The 16,420-nt window shown below is 34.6% G+C and overlaps 2 pseudogenes across 2 annotated transcripts; one reads left to right on the forward strand and one right to left on the reverse strand.

Annotated features, from left to right (window-relative positions):
* Positions 1 to 2,666: 2,666 nt before the first annotated feature.
* LOC143591271 (protein NUCLEAR FUSION DEFECTIVE 4-like) lies at positions 2,667 to 8,371 on the forward strand (annotated as a pseudogene). The gene is made up of 3 exons (XR_013145629.1): positions 2,667 to 3,123; positions 6,138 to 7,051; positions 7,601 to 8,371. The product of XR_013145629.1 is annotated as a protein NUCLEAR FUSION DEFECTIVE 4-like (transcript).
* A 523-nt stretch (positions 8,372 to 8,894) lies between these two features.
* Positions 8,895 to 16,052, reverse strand: LOC143591276 (TITAN-like protein; annotated as a pseudogene). The gene is made up of 8 exons (XR_013145631.1): positions 15,948 to 16,052; positions 12,619 to 12,950; positions 11,805 to 11,931; positions 11,452 to 11,731; positions 11,320 to 11,360; positions 11,067 to 11,112; positions 9,470 to 9,869; positions 8,895 to 9,386 (listed from the first exon to the last, which is right to left on the reverse strand). The product of XR_013145631.1 is annotated as a TITAN-like protein (transcript).
* Positions 16,053 to 16,420: the final 368 nt, after the last annotated feature.

A 16,420-nucleotide genomic window follows, 5' to 3' on the forward strand; every position in this document is an offset into this window, starting at 1 on the left:
AATCTCGTGTAATACACAGTTTCAAAAGCTAGTAATCTAGTATATGCCTCCCCACCCCTGTATGTTACACGATTGTCACATTTTTTGTTCGTGGCATGGTAATATTGCGGATTAATTCGAGTTAAAGTATTCATTAGTTTTTTTTTTTTAAATTTGTTCACAGAATTCAGAATTGTCCGTGTCTGGTAGGAAGATGAAAACCATGACAAAGTTATATCACTTTTTATCCACACACTCAACTATAGATGGCAAGATGATGTTGCCTGCCACTTAATAAGAATCTTTCAATTACCTTGAAGTCTTTGGGCGTGTCACTAGCTCCCTTCAATTGTTTAATTTTTTTTATTTCGGTCCACAAAAATTAAAAGATTTAATATGATAAAAATAATATTATTATCTTTTATGATGACTGGTAACAAGGAAAGATAGGTATCATCATAAATTCAACAATAAATCAAAAACAAACAAAACACGGAAATGTCTTTTTCTTGATAAACAACACATATTTTAATTTATTTTTTATTTCCTTTCTCTAAAACTACTAGAATGTCTGCGCAATGCTACAGATGTAATATTTTACAATGCCATACTCATTTTATCATTTACATTGGTTCATAATTCGACTCGTGATATATTATATAAAGTATTCTAGTGAGTTTTGTTATTTATACCAAATGTTTTTAAATAATTGATTTTATTATTGTTATAGTTTAAGGTTAGCATCAAGATGGTATATCTATTTCATATACGTTACAGATGTGAAATAAATAATATCATAACATGAAAATTATTGTCTACCTCCATAAACTACTATGTTGGACAAACGTTTATCGGCCATGTACATGTAAACAATGGAATCCACGTAACCAGTGGCAAAATCAAAAAGTGTAGTTGAGTGAAGTTGAGGGACCAAAGTCGTACTTATTTTTTTAGAGTGAAAGTTAGTTGTAAACATTGGTGACTAAAAGACTAAATTGCCCCTGATAACTCATAATTTTATGCACCGTGAATTGTACATAATATAAAAGTTTTTGTACTTTTTAAATTTTAAGAAGTAGTCAGAGTGGGGCAACCAGACTCTTCAAATTGACAATTATGGTGTCTAAACACACAAGGAAGTCCTCGTTCAAAAAAATAAAACCGACTTTCATGGATAAATGCATAATAATTTAGTAACCGTTTCTACACAAGTTTGCTAAGTTAGTGTTGTGCCCTCTCCAAACCAGAATTGCACTAATTGATGCATATTTATTCTAGCACTTCTTATATTTTAACGTTAAAAGCTGTTTGTTGTGAGAAAATATCACAAGTGTAAGTTGTGGATGGTTGAGTCATATTGTTTACAAGGAACTCCTTTTTCAAATGTGTTTGGAACTTTCCCAAATATTAGTCACAATGGTAACCATTTATATTGATTTTGACATTCCATACCTGACACACTGAGAAAAACACCCCTTTTAAGTTTCGAATATGAGTCCTAAAAATCCTAAGCCTTAACAATCATTTCATATAATTGGACGAGAAAACAAACTTTAATAAGTGTATTAATTAGTTTTTGAAATTCATCATAATCATTTTTCAAAGTCAAAAGGTTAATAATTAAGGTTTATAAAATTTACAATAATAATTTGGAAGAGGACCCGCAGGAGATATAAATATCCCGATATGCAGTATTGTGAGTTGTGACTGGGACGAAGATGGTGCCACGCGGCCCACGCCCACATCAATTTATATATTTTTTTTCTCTTTCAAAACTTAATAACCACTAAAATTTATAATTTGTAAACCACAATAATATATTTATCAAATTACTTATAGGGGTGTTTAGAATTTCTTATTTTACCTCTTTATAATTTTTCATTAAGTTAATATGTTATAAAAATATAACTTATGGAATTTTTTCTCTCACAATATAAACAATCTCAAACACCTTATTACTTTTCAAAAAATTTATAAGTTATAAAGTAGTAAGCCCTCATAGTTTTATTTAATTTAATATTTAAATATATTATAAGTTATAAAGTAGTAAGCCCTCATAGTTGGTAAAAATAAGCAATCCCAAACACCCTCATAGTTTTATTTAATTTAATATTTATAAAGTAGTAAGCCCTACTGAAATCTGATAAATATAAATATATATATATATAACTTACATAAAAATATATTGAAAACGTTTTGCTTGTGGTGCACGCATATATAATGTATATATATGTGTGAACCCTCGAGTGAGCAAAAATGAAATTGCACAAATTTTGACGTTATTTTACTAATCTTGTGAAAATAACGTTAAAAGTGGCAGAATGTTAATCAGGCATCATGTGATAGCGTTGATAGCCGAAAGACAATGGTACATGCACCAATCGGCGGTGTCCCGATAGTTGAATGTTATGTGTCTTATGTCCAAGGCTTAATACAAAACTACTATCGAGTCGGGGTCTCACCGAAAAGTCGAATTCCTAAATTATTTAATGGATTATTTTTGCAAACAAACTTTTATAAAAGATTTAAGAAGTTGTATATATTATTAATATATTCCACCTCTAAAACTAAAATATTTATCAGGTCTAGAATTGTTGCGTATATTTCTTGAATTGTAACACATAGAGCCCACAAGCCACAATATTATTATTATTATTCACTCCATCAACGTCCCCCACATTACTAGATAACCTCCATTAATCCAAATAATCAACCCCACAATATATCAATCAGAGACCAATCTTTCTATCCAATTCATAAATAGTAGCTAATAGCCAGTGATCAACAAAACAAAACACAACACAAGAAACAATGAATTTAAATGACAAGACCAAGAGTCTGTTCAACAACAGATGGCTGGTGTTTGTGGCTTCAATGTGGGTGCAATCATGTTCCGGTATAGGGTACATGTTTGGGAGCATATCTCCAGTCATCAAGAAAACCATGGGTTATAACCAGCGGCAAATTGCCTTGTTGGGTGTGGCTAAAGATATCGGTGATGCCATCGGGTTTATCGCGGGTAGTTTGTGTGAAGTGGCTCCGATTTGGGTGGTTTTGTTCATAGGAGTGGTTCAGAATTTGGTTGGGTATGGTTTGGTTTGGCTCACCACTATACACACCTTGCCGGAACTGCCTTTGTGGGTGGTTAGTTGCTCTTTTAACACTTTAGTTATTTAATTAGCAAAATCATAGTTATGGTATATGTATATAGGTATACTGATTATCTTGTTTTTAAGGGGTGTAAGCGAGCCAAGCCGCTTGTCGGTTACTCTAGATCGGATCGAAATGAGTGGAGCCCGAGCATTGAATAAAGCTAGATTAGTTATTGAGGTTGAGCTCGGGCCTTGTATGGGAATATCGTTTAGGCTTGTTGAGTCTTAACGAATCTTGCTGATATTTAAGTTTTAACTCTTTTGGGCTTTTATTTATAATTTCACATTGCATAACCGAGCTTGCACTAAGTTCGTTTAAGGTTTTTCTTATATATTTAATAGTAATAAGAAATATACATATATATATATATATAGAGAGAGAGTGAGAGAGAGAGGGGGTGGGGGTGGGGGTTAACGTACGAATAAAATTAGCGTGCTAATTGTTAGAATCAAGTAGAGTAATTATGTAATTACATAACTAATCTACTTGATTATCACAATTAGCACGTTGATTTCATTTGTATTTGATCCAGACTTTATATATATATATATGTATATATATGTATACACGAAAACTCAAAAATCCTACGTGTCGCGATGTGGTCGCTCCCCTCTTTTATAGAAGCCACCAGATTGCTTGATTTTTAAATGGAGATTTCCCATGCATTTGACCCGAATTCACGGGTATGGATCTTATCAAACCCAGACAGTCCTTAAACGGTTTATAACATCTCATTAGATTAAAACTCAATCTCACCAAATATTTGATGTAAAAATCCTATAAAATAGGGATATATTAAAAACTAATATATGATTTTTTTTAAATATATCATTATAAATAAGAAACAATTTTATAGTAAAAATAAACGGGTCTTGGGTATCACCAAACTCATATAGCTTTTTAACCGGATTATAACATCTCATTTATTTGTGAAACCTTTTATAATCAAACCATAAGTATATTCTTAACTTACATACAATAAATAAAATTAAAATTCAAAAGTATATAAAATACTAAAAACAAATAATATAAAACAACCCCGTAATACGAATGATAAAAAGTAGGATATATATATATAATAAAAGAGCCGTGACCAGACTGAACTCAAGCTTAGATAAGTCAAAAATGTGTTTTGAGAGCAAATATATTCATTTACCGACACAAGTGTTTGGACCAACACGTGTTGCTGGGTAGGTTAAAAACTTTATCTTTATGTACTAAAAATTAGTTTAGAACTTATTTACAAAGCATGGTCGATCGGTAGTTTTCATTTTATCTACCACAACATTCATGTGTATAAACTATAAAGTATAAACTATATATTGTCTCCAACTACTATTTTTTTTTCTATAAATATGTTTTCTAACTAACATGCTATGGGCAAAATCTCATGTTTCTGTCACTGTTTCATGTGAAATAATTAGTGCCAATTGTGACTTCTAAACCTATATTATACCAACAATAATCTAATGTTTTGAATAAATTTAGTAAAGATTTCGAACAAAATTGCACTTGAGGTGACTTTGTGTAAATACATCAATATGTTGTACTAACGTAGGGGTGAGCAAGAATCGGTTTGAAGCCGTCAGAACCGAGGAAATGACACTGAACTGGTGCCTCGGAACAACTAACGTGTCTTACCTTAGATAGTATTTGGCAGGCATGAATGAGAGGGGCGATGGAATAAGTCATTGCAAGAGAATGAAAAAAAAATGTGTCTGGTTGGTCAATGAAATAGAAATATAGAATCAATGATTACACAAGGAATCTCATTCCGTCAAAAATTCATTCATTCCCACCGCCTTTTTTTTTTCATTACATTCCTCTTTCACCTTACCCTCTACATAACACCACCTCATCACCACCGCTGCCGCCACCACCTGAACACCACTACCACCTGACTATCACCACCACCATCGTCACCGCCATACTACCACCACCATTGCCACGACCTGGCAACAACCATCACCGCCGCCACCACCACTCGACTACCACCATCACCGCCACCACCACCGCTTGACCACCATCATCACCGCCACCACCACCACGGCCATCATCACTGTCGATGCCTGACCACCACCATCGCCGCCACCCCTTCCACCGTCATCGCCACCATCATCGTCGCCGGACCACCGTTGCCATTGCAATTTTTTGTTTTTTAAATTTTGAGATATGAGTATTTTTACGGTTCTTGGTTCTTAGTATTTGCATTAAACGGTTCCCGGTTCGGTTCCAGGTAAAACCGATGGTTCTATACATGGAACCGAAAAAAACCGGAATACTAATAACTTTTTAAATAAAACCGCCAATCCCCATTTTTATAGGGTAACTTATTAGTCGACATCCATTTAATCATTCTTTATTTCAAAATCTTCCTTCTTTACGTTTAATAATTGTTGACCTTCTCTTTATCTATCGCTGCTAATGATTTATTTAACTTCAACAATTAGTTTTAATATGGATATGTTTATGTTTTAATCCAAATTAATTTTTTCGTGAAAGAAGACATATACAAATATATAAACTTGTTTTGCAATTTGTAAAGTTAGCACAACTCATTTGATAAATAAACGACAGAACTGGTTCTGGCACAAAAACGATTAGCAAGAACCGACTTTACCGGTTCTGAAACCGAACCAGTTTACCATAATAGGTTCTCGCGGTTCCGAACCGTTGCACAACAACTAAAGTTGGAAAAAAATTGGCATGTGGCGTGCCAAACGTATACTATTTAAAAGATTTTCAACGCTTCTCGTTTAAATAACTATGCGTTTTATGTATGAATAAGAAAAATTGCACAAATGGTCCGTGTGGCTTGACCATATTGCAAGTTTGGTCCCCGGATTTTAAAAATTGTCAAACTTGGTCCAAACGTTTGTGAAAGAGTTGCACAAATGGTCCCCTAGTTTGATCATATTACAAGTTTGGTCCCTAGATTTTTAAAAATTGCAAGTTTGATTCCCAGATTTTTAAAATTTTCTAAAAGTTCCGGTTTTTGTTTGCAGTTATGTGTTTGCATATTTGTCGGAACGAATGGTGAAACCTACTTTAACACGGGCGCTCTCGTTTCGGGTGTTCAAAACTTCCCTAAAAACCGCGGACCCGTTGTAGGTATACTTAAGGGTTTTGCGGGCTTAAGTGGTGCAATATTAACTCAAATTTATACGGTTTTAAATTTTCCGGATCAAGCTTCGGTCATACTCGTGGTTGCGGTGGGACCCACAATCGTAATCTCTTCATTAATGTTCATAGTTAAACCCGTTGGAGGCAGTAAACGAGCCCAGCAATCCGACAACACAAGTTTCTTATATCTTTATAGCATTTGCCTCATTCTTGCAGCTTATCTTTTAGCTGTTTTAATATTACAAGATGTGATTGATTTAAGCCAAACCATTATAACTTGGCTCACAATTGGGCTCCTGGGTTTAGTATTACTCCCCGTTGCGATTCCCATTTTCTTAGTATTTTTCTCGTCTTCACGAGCCGAGACTCGTTTAGAGGATACCCTTTTAAACGAGGACCAAAGACGAGAAAACGAAGTAATGTTTAGTGAAGTGGAAGATGAAAAGGGTTCGGAGATCGACTTACTTTCGGCTCAAGAAAGGCAAAAAAGAATGAACCATTTGCAAGCTAAGTTGGTGCAGGCTGCAGCCGATGGAGCCGTGAGGGTGAAACGCAAAAAAGGTCCGCGAAGAGGGGAGGATTTTACGTTAATGCAAGCGTTGGTAAAAGCCGACTTTTTGCTTTTATTTTTCAGTTTGGTGTTCGCTTCAGGGTCGGGTTTGACCATTATTGATAACCTTGGTCAAATGTGTGAGTCACTCGGGTACGAAAATCCTCATGTTTTTGTTTCCATGATTAGTATTTGGAACTTTCTTGGTCGTGTTGGTGGCGGATACTTCTCTGAGATGATCGTAAGGTGCGTTTGTAATGTGTGCTAGATTAAGTATTAGATTATTGATTTTTGGATTAGATTATTTGAATATGGGTCAAATCAACCTGGGCCAACATGTTAAAAAAAAATCGGATTTTTTTTCCGGTTTTTTCAATTGATTCGGTTCGGTTTTGGTTTTTTGATATTGCCATTTAAGCTTGAAATATTTGGGGGGAAAAAGATGGCCAAAAGTTACGAATTTAGGCTTGAAAGTTTGTACGTAATTTTTTTTAATTAATGATAAACTGATTATTAAAAATGTGAGCCTAAAATTTTAAGGATACACCATTTATTATTTTTTTTTATAAAGTCGGGATTTTGGGTTCAACGGGTTCGTTCGGTTTTCGGTACATGCAAAACAGAAACTGAGCCGTAAATTTGGTTTTTGAAAAACATAAAACCAAACCGTCGTATTTGGGTTGGGTTCAATTGTTTCGGTTACGTGTCAGTTATTTTGGTTACATGCATATCCCTATATTTTCCACCTCTTTTAACATATTTTTGTTGTGTCCTGCAAATCTTCTTGCATATCAGAAAACACGCATACCCAAGACCGGGTAGCAATGGCTGGAGTTCAACTCATAATGGCGTGTTCCCTTTTCTACTATGCATTGGGCGCACCGGGCGCAATATATGTTGTTTCGGTTGTAATGGGCTCATGTTACGGGGCCCATTGGGCCATCGTCCCCTCAGCAGCATCTGAACTATTCGGTTTAAAGAGTTTTGGAGCGCTTTATAACTTTCTCACACTCGCAAGCCCAGCAGGCTCTCTTATCTTCTCGGGTGTCATTGCAAGTGGGATTTATGATTATGAAGCTAAAAAACAAAACTCAATGAAATATTATACTCTACATGAAAATGAAGAACTCACTTGCTACGGGACCGTTTGTTACTCGCTCACTTGCGGGATATTATCGGTTCTTTGCCTAATCGCAGTTTCTTTGAGTATGGTGGTGGTTTATAGAACCAAAAGAGTGTATGCACAGTTGTATGGGAATTCACAAACTTAAAGGTGTTCTTGATGAACCTTTTAAGAATTGATTTGTGTTTTGAGACCGGGGAACGTTGAAACCGATGTTGATTTGATGTTGGTATGGGAGAAAAGAGGTTCGGCTTTCTGCATAGTTTTGGGTTATGAGGATGGTTAAACCTATTGGATCCAGGGTTGTAGAGAAGCAGGATGATTTCTTATTGGTAAGAGTATGTAAAATGATTAATAAGGTTGTATGTAAACCATTATTCTTTGTATTTGTAAAGCGCAGTTTCGGCCCGTGTTTTTTAATACGGGTATTGTAACAAACGTACTTTTGTAAGATTTAAGAACACAAAAATCCTGCTTTCGAAATTACCAATTTCCATGTTCATGTTCAATCCTTCAAGCTATGAATAATCTGTAAACGTTACTACCGACGATCCATGTATTCGTTTTGCATACTTGATGCGGTAGAATTTATTTAGATTTTGAGCTTTTGCTAGCAGTTTCTGTTCCAAAAGTTTGATGTGCTCTTGTAAAATTCATAGAAAGACTGTGTTCATTCACTGAGGTTCTACCTCTATTCAATTCATTCCGGTTCGCGTTTTAGCTGAGAATGTACTTTATGTAATGAATATTGATTTTTTTCTTCTTTTTTCTTTCTGCAGCGGTTATTCAGATTTAATGGAACTGATAATTGATAACTGATGATTCGCTTCTAAACGGAACTGATAGTTGATAATTGATTATTAGCTCCTACAGTGGTCAGGTGACGCTAAGACCCTTTTTTCTATAATAGTCTGTTTCAACCAAAACCCATTTAAGGCAGAACGCATTTTCACCTGAACCAAACTGACAATTCTTTAAAAAGACACAATTTGATCAAAACCTGGTATGATCATCTGGCCCAACTCGACCGGCCGTTTTGCCAGGTATACTATCAATTAGGTACGGGTTAAAAAGAGTGAACTATATTCATAACATGGACCCATAGATGTATAAAAATCTTCTTTTTCTCATTGACACTATAATATATTAATCTGTAACCACATATACAACTTCAATTAAAGCTGACAGATTGGAAGGGGGATAAAAAACATCCAAATTAGAACAAAACTAGAAGTGTGATTTGCAAGTAATATAATAATTTGGTAACACACGTCGTGTTTTAAAGACCATTTTAAACACGACTTACAAAGTTAAAATGTAATTCAAAAGAACAATATACAGACCAGACCAGGATAAACTTGTATCTACTTGCGGTATGCACATACCCCAGTCAGTTGGCAGTTAGTTTCAATCTAGACTCCACTGTAAGCAAAAACATCATTCATTGGTTTCTTGGCGCTGACAATATACACAAAAACATTAAAAAAACACGATCAAAATTTACTGAATTACAAAAGATGATAAAATACTTATAATCTTACCATTCTCTTGCTTATATAAGGCTGTAACTGCATTGACAAATCAAGACTTTGACTTTCATCTTTGATCGGCTTCTTAACCTCCACCTCAAATTCCTTTCTAGAATCTTTCCTGCTACCGGATTGCCACACTCTACCAAAGTTGGGAAGCCAGCTGGCATCAAATTTATTAACAGGCAACACCCCTTTTTTCTCCATTTCCATCTCTAACTTTCTTTTCTCTGCCCATGCAGCACCAACCCTTTTAGGATTTAACTTTGACTTTTTAGTTTTAGTTTTAATGTTGACGCATCAATATGGCTCCTGTTAGTTGTGTCAAACCAAGGAGGAGGTGCACCAGAATGCACATTTCCTGTATTCGGTTCACGAAATGTAGAAGAAATTTGTGTGAGCTTCTGCAGACCTGCAAAGAAAAAAATATCATGTTGTTAAGTCTCGTGAGTGTATTTAATATAATTTCTTCATATGAAACAGTAGTTAGAACTTAGGAGTGTGCATGAAACCGACAAAAACCAAAATAACAAACTGGCATGACCGAACCCAAACAAAAACCAAAGGTTTGGTTTGTATATTCATGAAAACTGAAGTTACGCTTTGGTTTCTGTTTTGTTTAATTAAAACCAAATAGACCGAACCGAACTGAATTTATGAATTTGCATTCTTACTTTTTAATGCTAGATAATTTATAAGAATTCAATAAATAGTGTAATCCAAAAATTTTAGCACAATTGTATAATAATCAATTAATCATTAACTAACAAAAAGATTTAAGCCCAAATTACCAAATATATTTTAGCGACATTATTCAGCCCAAACATTTCAGAATTCAGATCCCAAAGTGAAAACCAAACCAGATGGTTTTCAAATGCTCAAAAACTGAATTTTCGGTTGTTGGTTCGGATTGAGCCAAAAACCACCCGAACCAACCCATGCACACTCCTAAATGCAGTGGCTGGACAGGTTGAGAAATGGGTCAAATGGGCTATGATTGAAATGCGTAATATGGTTACGTGTCGAAACATATCGGCCGTGTACGGTTGACCAAAAATAACATACATTCAAAACCTTTAAACTTCTAAACAAAACCAATCTAGTATTTGAAGAAATGATATGGTAGGTTGTACTTCAACCTGTTTGATCCTTTCCTTTTCAGTAATTTTTAGTTAACTACGTGAATGGTCCCTGTGCTTTAGCAAAAATAAAAAACAAGTTTGTGGTCCAACTTAAAAAAGTAGCATGTTTGGTATCTATGGTTTTCAATTTTTAGCATGTTTGAGGTTTAATGCTAACTTTTGTTAAAAACTCTATTATATATTAAAAATTTGACAATTACCCTTTTAGCCAGTTACATAAATAGTCCTCATGCTTTACATTTGTAACATATTTGTGATCTAACACTAATTCTATGATTAAATCTTGTTTCTAATTTACTTTTGACCATTGCACTTCAACCCATATCTAACAATTTCAGGTGGGAAACAGTTTCAGAAACCAATAATCTGTTAGTTGAAATGCTTGAGCAACGATAAATACGTGACTCAGACAGAATATTAAATAAATTATACCAAATTAACAAACAAAGTGAAATTTTTAAGGATACCTGCTGAACTACCAACGCCATTGGATTCCCTTTTCTCTGCATAAACCTGGCATGTCTTCCCCTATGACATTAGTATATGCCACAAAAAGGGCAATAAACGCAAACAAAGAACAAGATAAAAGCCAACCAAATTGATCAAAATCATGATACGAGACAATGCTGTATGATAAATGGTATTAAACCATGTAATTAACATGTAAATAAGATAACGGTAATATCACTAAAATAACAGTCATACTGATTAGAAACATACCAGCCCATTGTGACTATAACCTTCAGTTAAGCCAATCCCACCTACACAACCACCAAAAGTTTTAATGAAAAATGTTTATGTAAATCTTTAAGAGTAAAAAAAAAATTCTGTCTATAATAGAAAGATAATCACCTCTTAAGTTATTTGTAAGATTTGCATATGACGAAGTACCGGTTGCCACATGTCCTGATGAATCTGAATAGGATACCTGATATTTCTCATTTGTATAATTTTGTAAAGGCAAAACATTATTTTGAAAACTTGAATTATGAGAGAAGATACGACTGCTGTCAAAGTTATCTACATAATCAAATTTCCGTTCATTGTGGATATCATTTGAAGGCTCAATTAAAGGTCCTTTAGATTGTTCGCTGCCACTTTCATTCTTCAAAGATATACACTTGTTTTCATACTGCAATAAAATGTAAATTGAAATCATAAGTATCATGAGCATGCTTGTAACAAAAACAAATAAATAAATATACCTTAGAAAGATCTGCTTCAGTAAACCTGAAACGATCAATTTTATCCATTCCCCCACCGTATTTCCACATGAAACTTTTCAAGTTTTTTAAATGCTCTGCACTTGCAAGATGACTGATTCCTTTCTCACTGACAAAACAACATAAAGGTAGGGGTCAGCAATAACCGAACCGTCAACTGATAACCAACAAACCCAAATCAGAATTAACCAAAAACTGAATTAATCAAAAATCGGTTATTGAATTTCTTTTGCACCCTCGGTTAATTTCGGTTAACCAAATCTAACCATTCATATTTTCACATATTTCTCGCTTTTATGCTCCCACTTCATGTATTTCATATTTTATACCTCCACGTCATGCATTTATATCTCAATTCCATGTATTTCTAAACAAAAAATTTAGCCCAACTTTGGTTCTGGTTATTGACCTAACTGAAAAACGATAAACTAACCGAATAAACCAAACAGATTAACCAAAAACCGATTGGTTAATAAATAAATTAACCGCGGACTTCGATTTCAATTTCAGCTAATAACCGAACCGAAAAGTGCACACCCCTACATAAAAGGTGTTTAGGAGCTTCAAATGTCATCATTACAACTTATGAGAATCAAAATGACATTCATAATTCAGTTAATTAGTTGACAGAATTTGATGATTCTAACCCTAACTTATCACAAATATGAACCAAACAATCAAAACTGATAATTCAAACCTTCAAATCATAAACAAATAGCATCTACCAGTTGAATGAATAAGATGATAATAATAATAATAATAATAATAATAATAATAATAATAATAATTAGCTCACCAGGTGAATGAGCTGCCGTGTTCTGTAACATCTGAATCGCAAAAGACGCACCAAAAGCTGTTGCGAGAAGCGAGATCCGGAGGAAGTAAGCTAGGGTTGTTGAAGAAGAACCGTACGTCTGAAATTTTGGACTGGAATCGAGATAGGAACGATGCAAGAGATTTGACGTGGTTCGGAAAGAAGTTGTGACGGCGACCTTGATTGTGATTGAGCTTGCATAATTTGCAATACTCGTATTCGCATGCGGTGTGCTTTCGCTTGCCGTTTGGTTTTGAGTTCTTCGTCTCCGGTGTACCGGTGCTTGGGTTAGGGTTCATCATCTCCGGTGGTGCCTATCGTTTAGCTGAATATCTAACACATGTTGTTATTTTTATTTATTTTGAAACGAGGAGGAAAAATAAGGATAGTTAGAAAAATAAGGATAGTTAAAAAGCGAGTGTTTTTGAGTTTTTTTTTAGGATGGAAAGGAAAGAAAGGAGTATGAAAAGTTATAAGGGATTAAATTAATGTATTTTCTCACTAAGTTATCCTACAAAAAATATGATGATTATTAACGATAACTATTTTTTAACATAGCTATCATTTCCTTTCCTCTAATTTTCTTCCCACTCAAACACACCTAATTGAAAAACATTTCTTTCCCTTCCCTTCCCTTCCCTTTCTTATCATCCCCTCTTCTTTCTTTTTCTTTCCTTGGTTAAAAAACTCAAGAACAATGCGTAAGCTAAATTTTATTTAAAAAACAGTTTTCTAAAAGCCTAAATATTTGCATTTGCTTTTTGAACCAATCAATAAGCATTTTCCAAACTGAATCTCAAAATTAATAAGCATTTTCTAAACTGAATTCCAAACATGTTCTTACTGGGGGGCAATGAATCACGTTTCAAAGTTTCGGGCTCTCTCAATTTGTTTTTAAAGCCTATTTTCTTAACTTTAATTAATTGTTTTCCGTTTTTTATTTAGTTGTTTGATAAGAGTTTCTTTTTTGAGGTGGTGGGGGTTCAACTCTCCCCGAATGCAAAAGTTTGCCAAAGTAACCTTCAATGTGGGACTTTTGGATGTTTGTTATTCAAGAAAAGATAATAATAATAATAATAACGCTTATATTAGTCCTAATTTTTATATACGCTAGGACCAAGTGAGTTCAAAACCGAATGTATGAATCCAATTTGCTTTCAAAGTAAACATTTATCATCAGTATGCTTAGTAATTAAAGAACTATTGACTAATGAGTTGGTGGCCCATCAGCTTGCTAAAGTCTTTAAACATCTTAGGTTAAAAGAGTTTGTAAGGTCCATAAACAACAAAAGAAATCTACCATAAAAAAGCTATTTAAATGAATATAAGTAATTTTATATTTGTTATTATTATAATTTTGTTGACCAACAAAAACCAACTTTTATTACCATACACAAAATAACGAGTTACATGGATTGTTCAGCAAACTAGGCGCCGAAACATTAAGTTACCAAACTTTCATTACCATACACAAAATAACACCGGGTTACAGAATCAACTTTCATTACCTAAATAACATTTTTTTGTCACTAATTAGACCATGTGTAGTCATAAAGCTCCACTACCAGGCATTATGCGTCACGTGGCGCCCAGCCAGAGTTATGGTTTTTTACAAAAACAGGCTGTAGTCATAACTCTCTACCCCCAGGCGTTATGTGCCACTTGGTGCCCAATCACTATTTTTTTTGCTTTTAAAATAAGAATTAATAATAATAATATTGCTGAATAATAATAATCATCATCATCTTCTATTTCTATAACCCACCGGAATAAACTGCCGGAAATATGTCGGAATAAAAGGGACGGTCAATCTCATCCATCCCTCTTATCAACACCAAAAATCAATCCATCCCTTCCATCCAACATCCATCCCTTCCATCCATGTGATCAACTCGCCAGAAAAATTGCCGGAAAACATAAACTCCGGCCACCGTCAATGGCTACACCACCATGGAACCACCTCCTCCTCCATAAACCCTTCCAACAGTTATATACCACGCACCACTTTGAAAAGAGTGTCATTTCTTGCGTTTTATACAAAACGCCGGAAAAAATCAACACCCGGCGTTATACCTTAAAACGCCTTCGTAAACGTGCCATTACGGATGGTCTTAACTTGAAATAGCATGATCAACTCGATAGGTTGAAAAATGCCCAGTAGCTGCGCCCCAATTGTTGTAGTACATTACCAATCTTGAGTGAGAGGGATAATCGAAATGATGCTTATAGTCTCCTTAATAGTAGTTTTATATTCGATGTTAACAAGCATATAATATATTACAAGAAAAGTTACGAAAATAGTCAACTTAACTTATTATATTATTATTTACCAAAATAGTCATAAAAAAGAAAGGCCTTGGACTAAATTATAAAAAAAATTCAAATTACAAAGCAATACTTTTTTTATGTGATTTGAGTTTTTTTGACTATTAAAATTAAATTTCCAGATATGTAAATCAAATTCACATGAAATGTGTGACCAAGCAGTTGCGACATGAAATATGCTTGGGACCATACTATATACATGTGATCATTATCGTTCCTCTGGGCTAAATTCTAAACAAAAATTTCAAATTATGAAGCAATCCTCTTTTATGTGATTTGTGTTTTTTTACTATTAAAATTAAATTTCCATATATATAAATCAAATTCACGTGAAAAGTGTGACCGAGCAGTTGCGACATGAAATATGCTTGGGACCATGCTATATATATGCGATCATAATCGTTCCTTTACACACATTCACGAAAATATTTTTTTTCTCCCAGCTAATCGGGCGTTTTTCTTCGATCCGCACCACCATCACCACCACTACTGGTGGAGTCTGTGTGTATTCCACCTCCGTCCTCTTCGACTCATGTTGGAACTATGCTAATTCTCATTACCTCTCACCGGCGGAGTAAATATGAACGCCGGTGTATTAGATCTATGGGTGCCAATTTTTTTTCCAATGGTTTCACCTTTTTGATTGTTAAACTTCCCCTAACCAAACGCTTGAATTCGTGGTCAGTAGGTACGAGACAAGGCAGAATGCATAATAAAATATGATATCATAAAAAAACTGAGATTAATACAGTGGCTAATATGGGTATTTGAGTATTAAGATGTGCGGACAAATCTTAGTTTGCAAAATCATGTTTGCTAGTGACTGTTGTTGTAGCTTCTGACAGTGTGGTTGTAACAATAAAATTATGGATCAAATAGCAATTTGCAATATTGGATATTACAAAGTTAAAGTTGCATTTTGAAATATGACAGTTTGTGTATAGAAGTGAGTTAGAGCTCACCTTGTGTAGCTAAATAGAAATTACCTTAAGCTCGATCATATGTTTAGATCGAAGAAACATCTGAAGCGCCTCGTATTTCATGATACGCGGATCATGATGAACGCCAAGAGCTTTATGCTCCAACGCCATTGCTCAAGAAGTTGGCTAATTTCGTTGTGTTCAGTATGATCTCCGCGTAAAACTTCATCACCTCCATTTTATGGCAAAAAAAATAATCAAATATCACCAAAAGATTTTTTATCAGGTCAAATAAACCTGCAATTCATCTTCAAAACGACGAATCATGTTGTCAATTAGCATCTCCGCAACCAGCGGCTGCGTAGGAGTCTAGAAGGCGTCCATGGAAGATGTAGCTCAGATAAAGGCTTCCGTTGAAATATAGCCGACATTATCTGAGGGAGACTTGGGAATATCAGTAGCAGACTAATGCATAGTCGGCGTAGGAATCATGAAGGCGTAACTAGCATCCATGAACGGTGTTGCTCGTACAAAGGCTT

Source organism: Bidens hawaiensis, unplaced genomic scaffold (assembly GCF_021521415.1).
Source record: "Bidens hawaiensis isolate Kalapana, Puna unplaced genomic scaffold, B.hawaiensis_p1.1 tig00039502_1, whole genome shotgun sequence".
In the NCBI taxonomy this organism is placed as follows: domain Eukaryota; kingdom Viridiplantae; phylum Streptophyta; class Magnoliopsida; order Asterales; family Asteraceae; genus Bidens; species Bidens hawaiensis.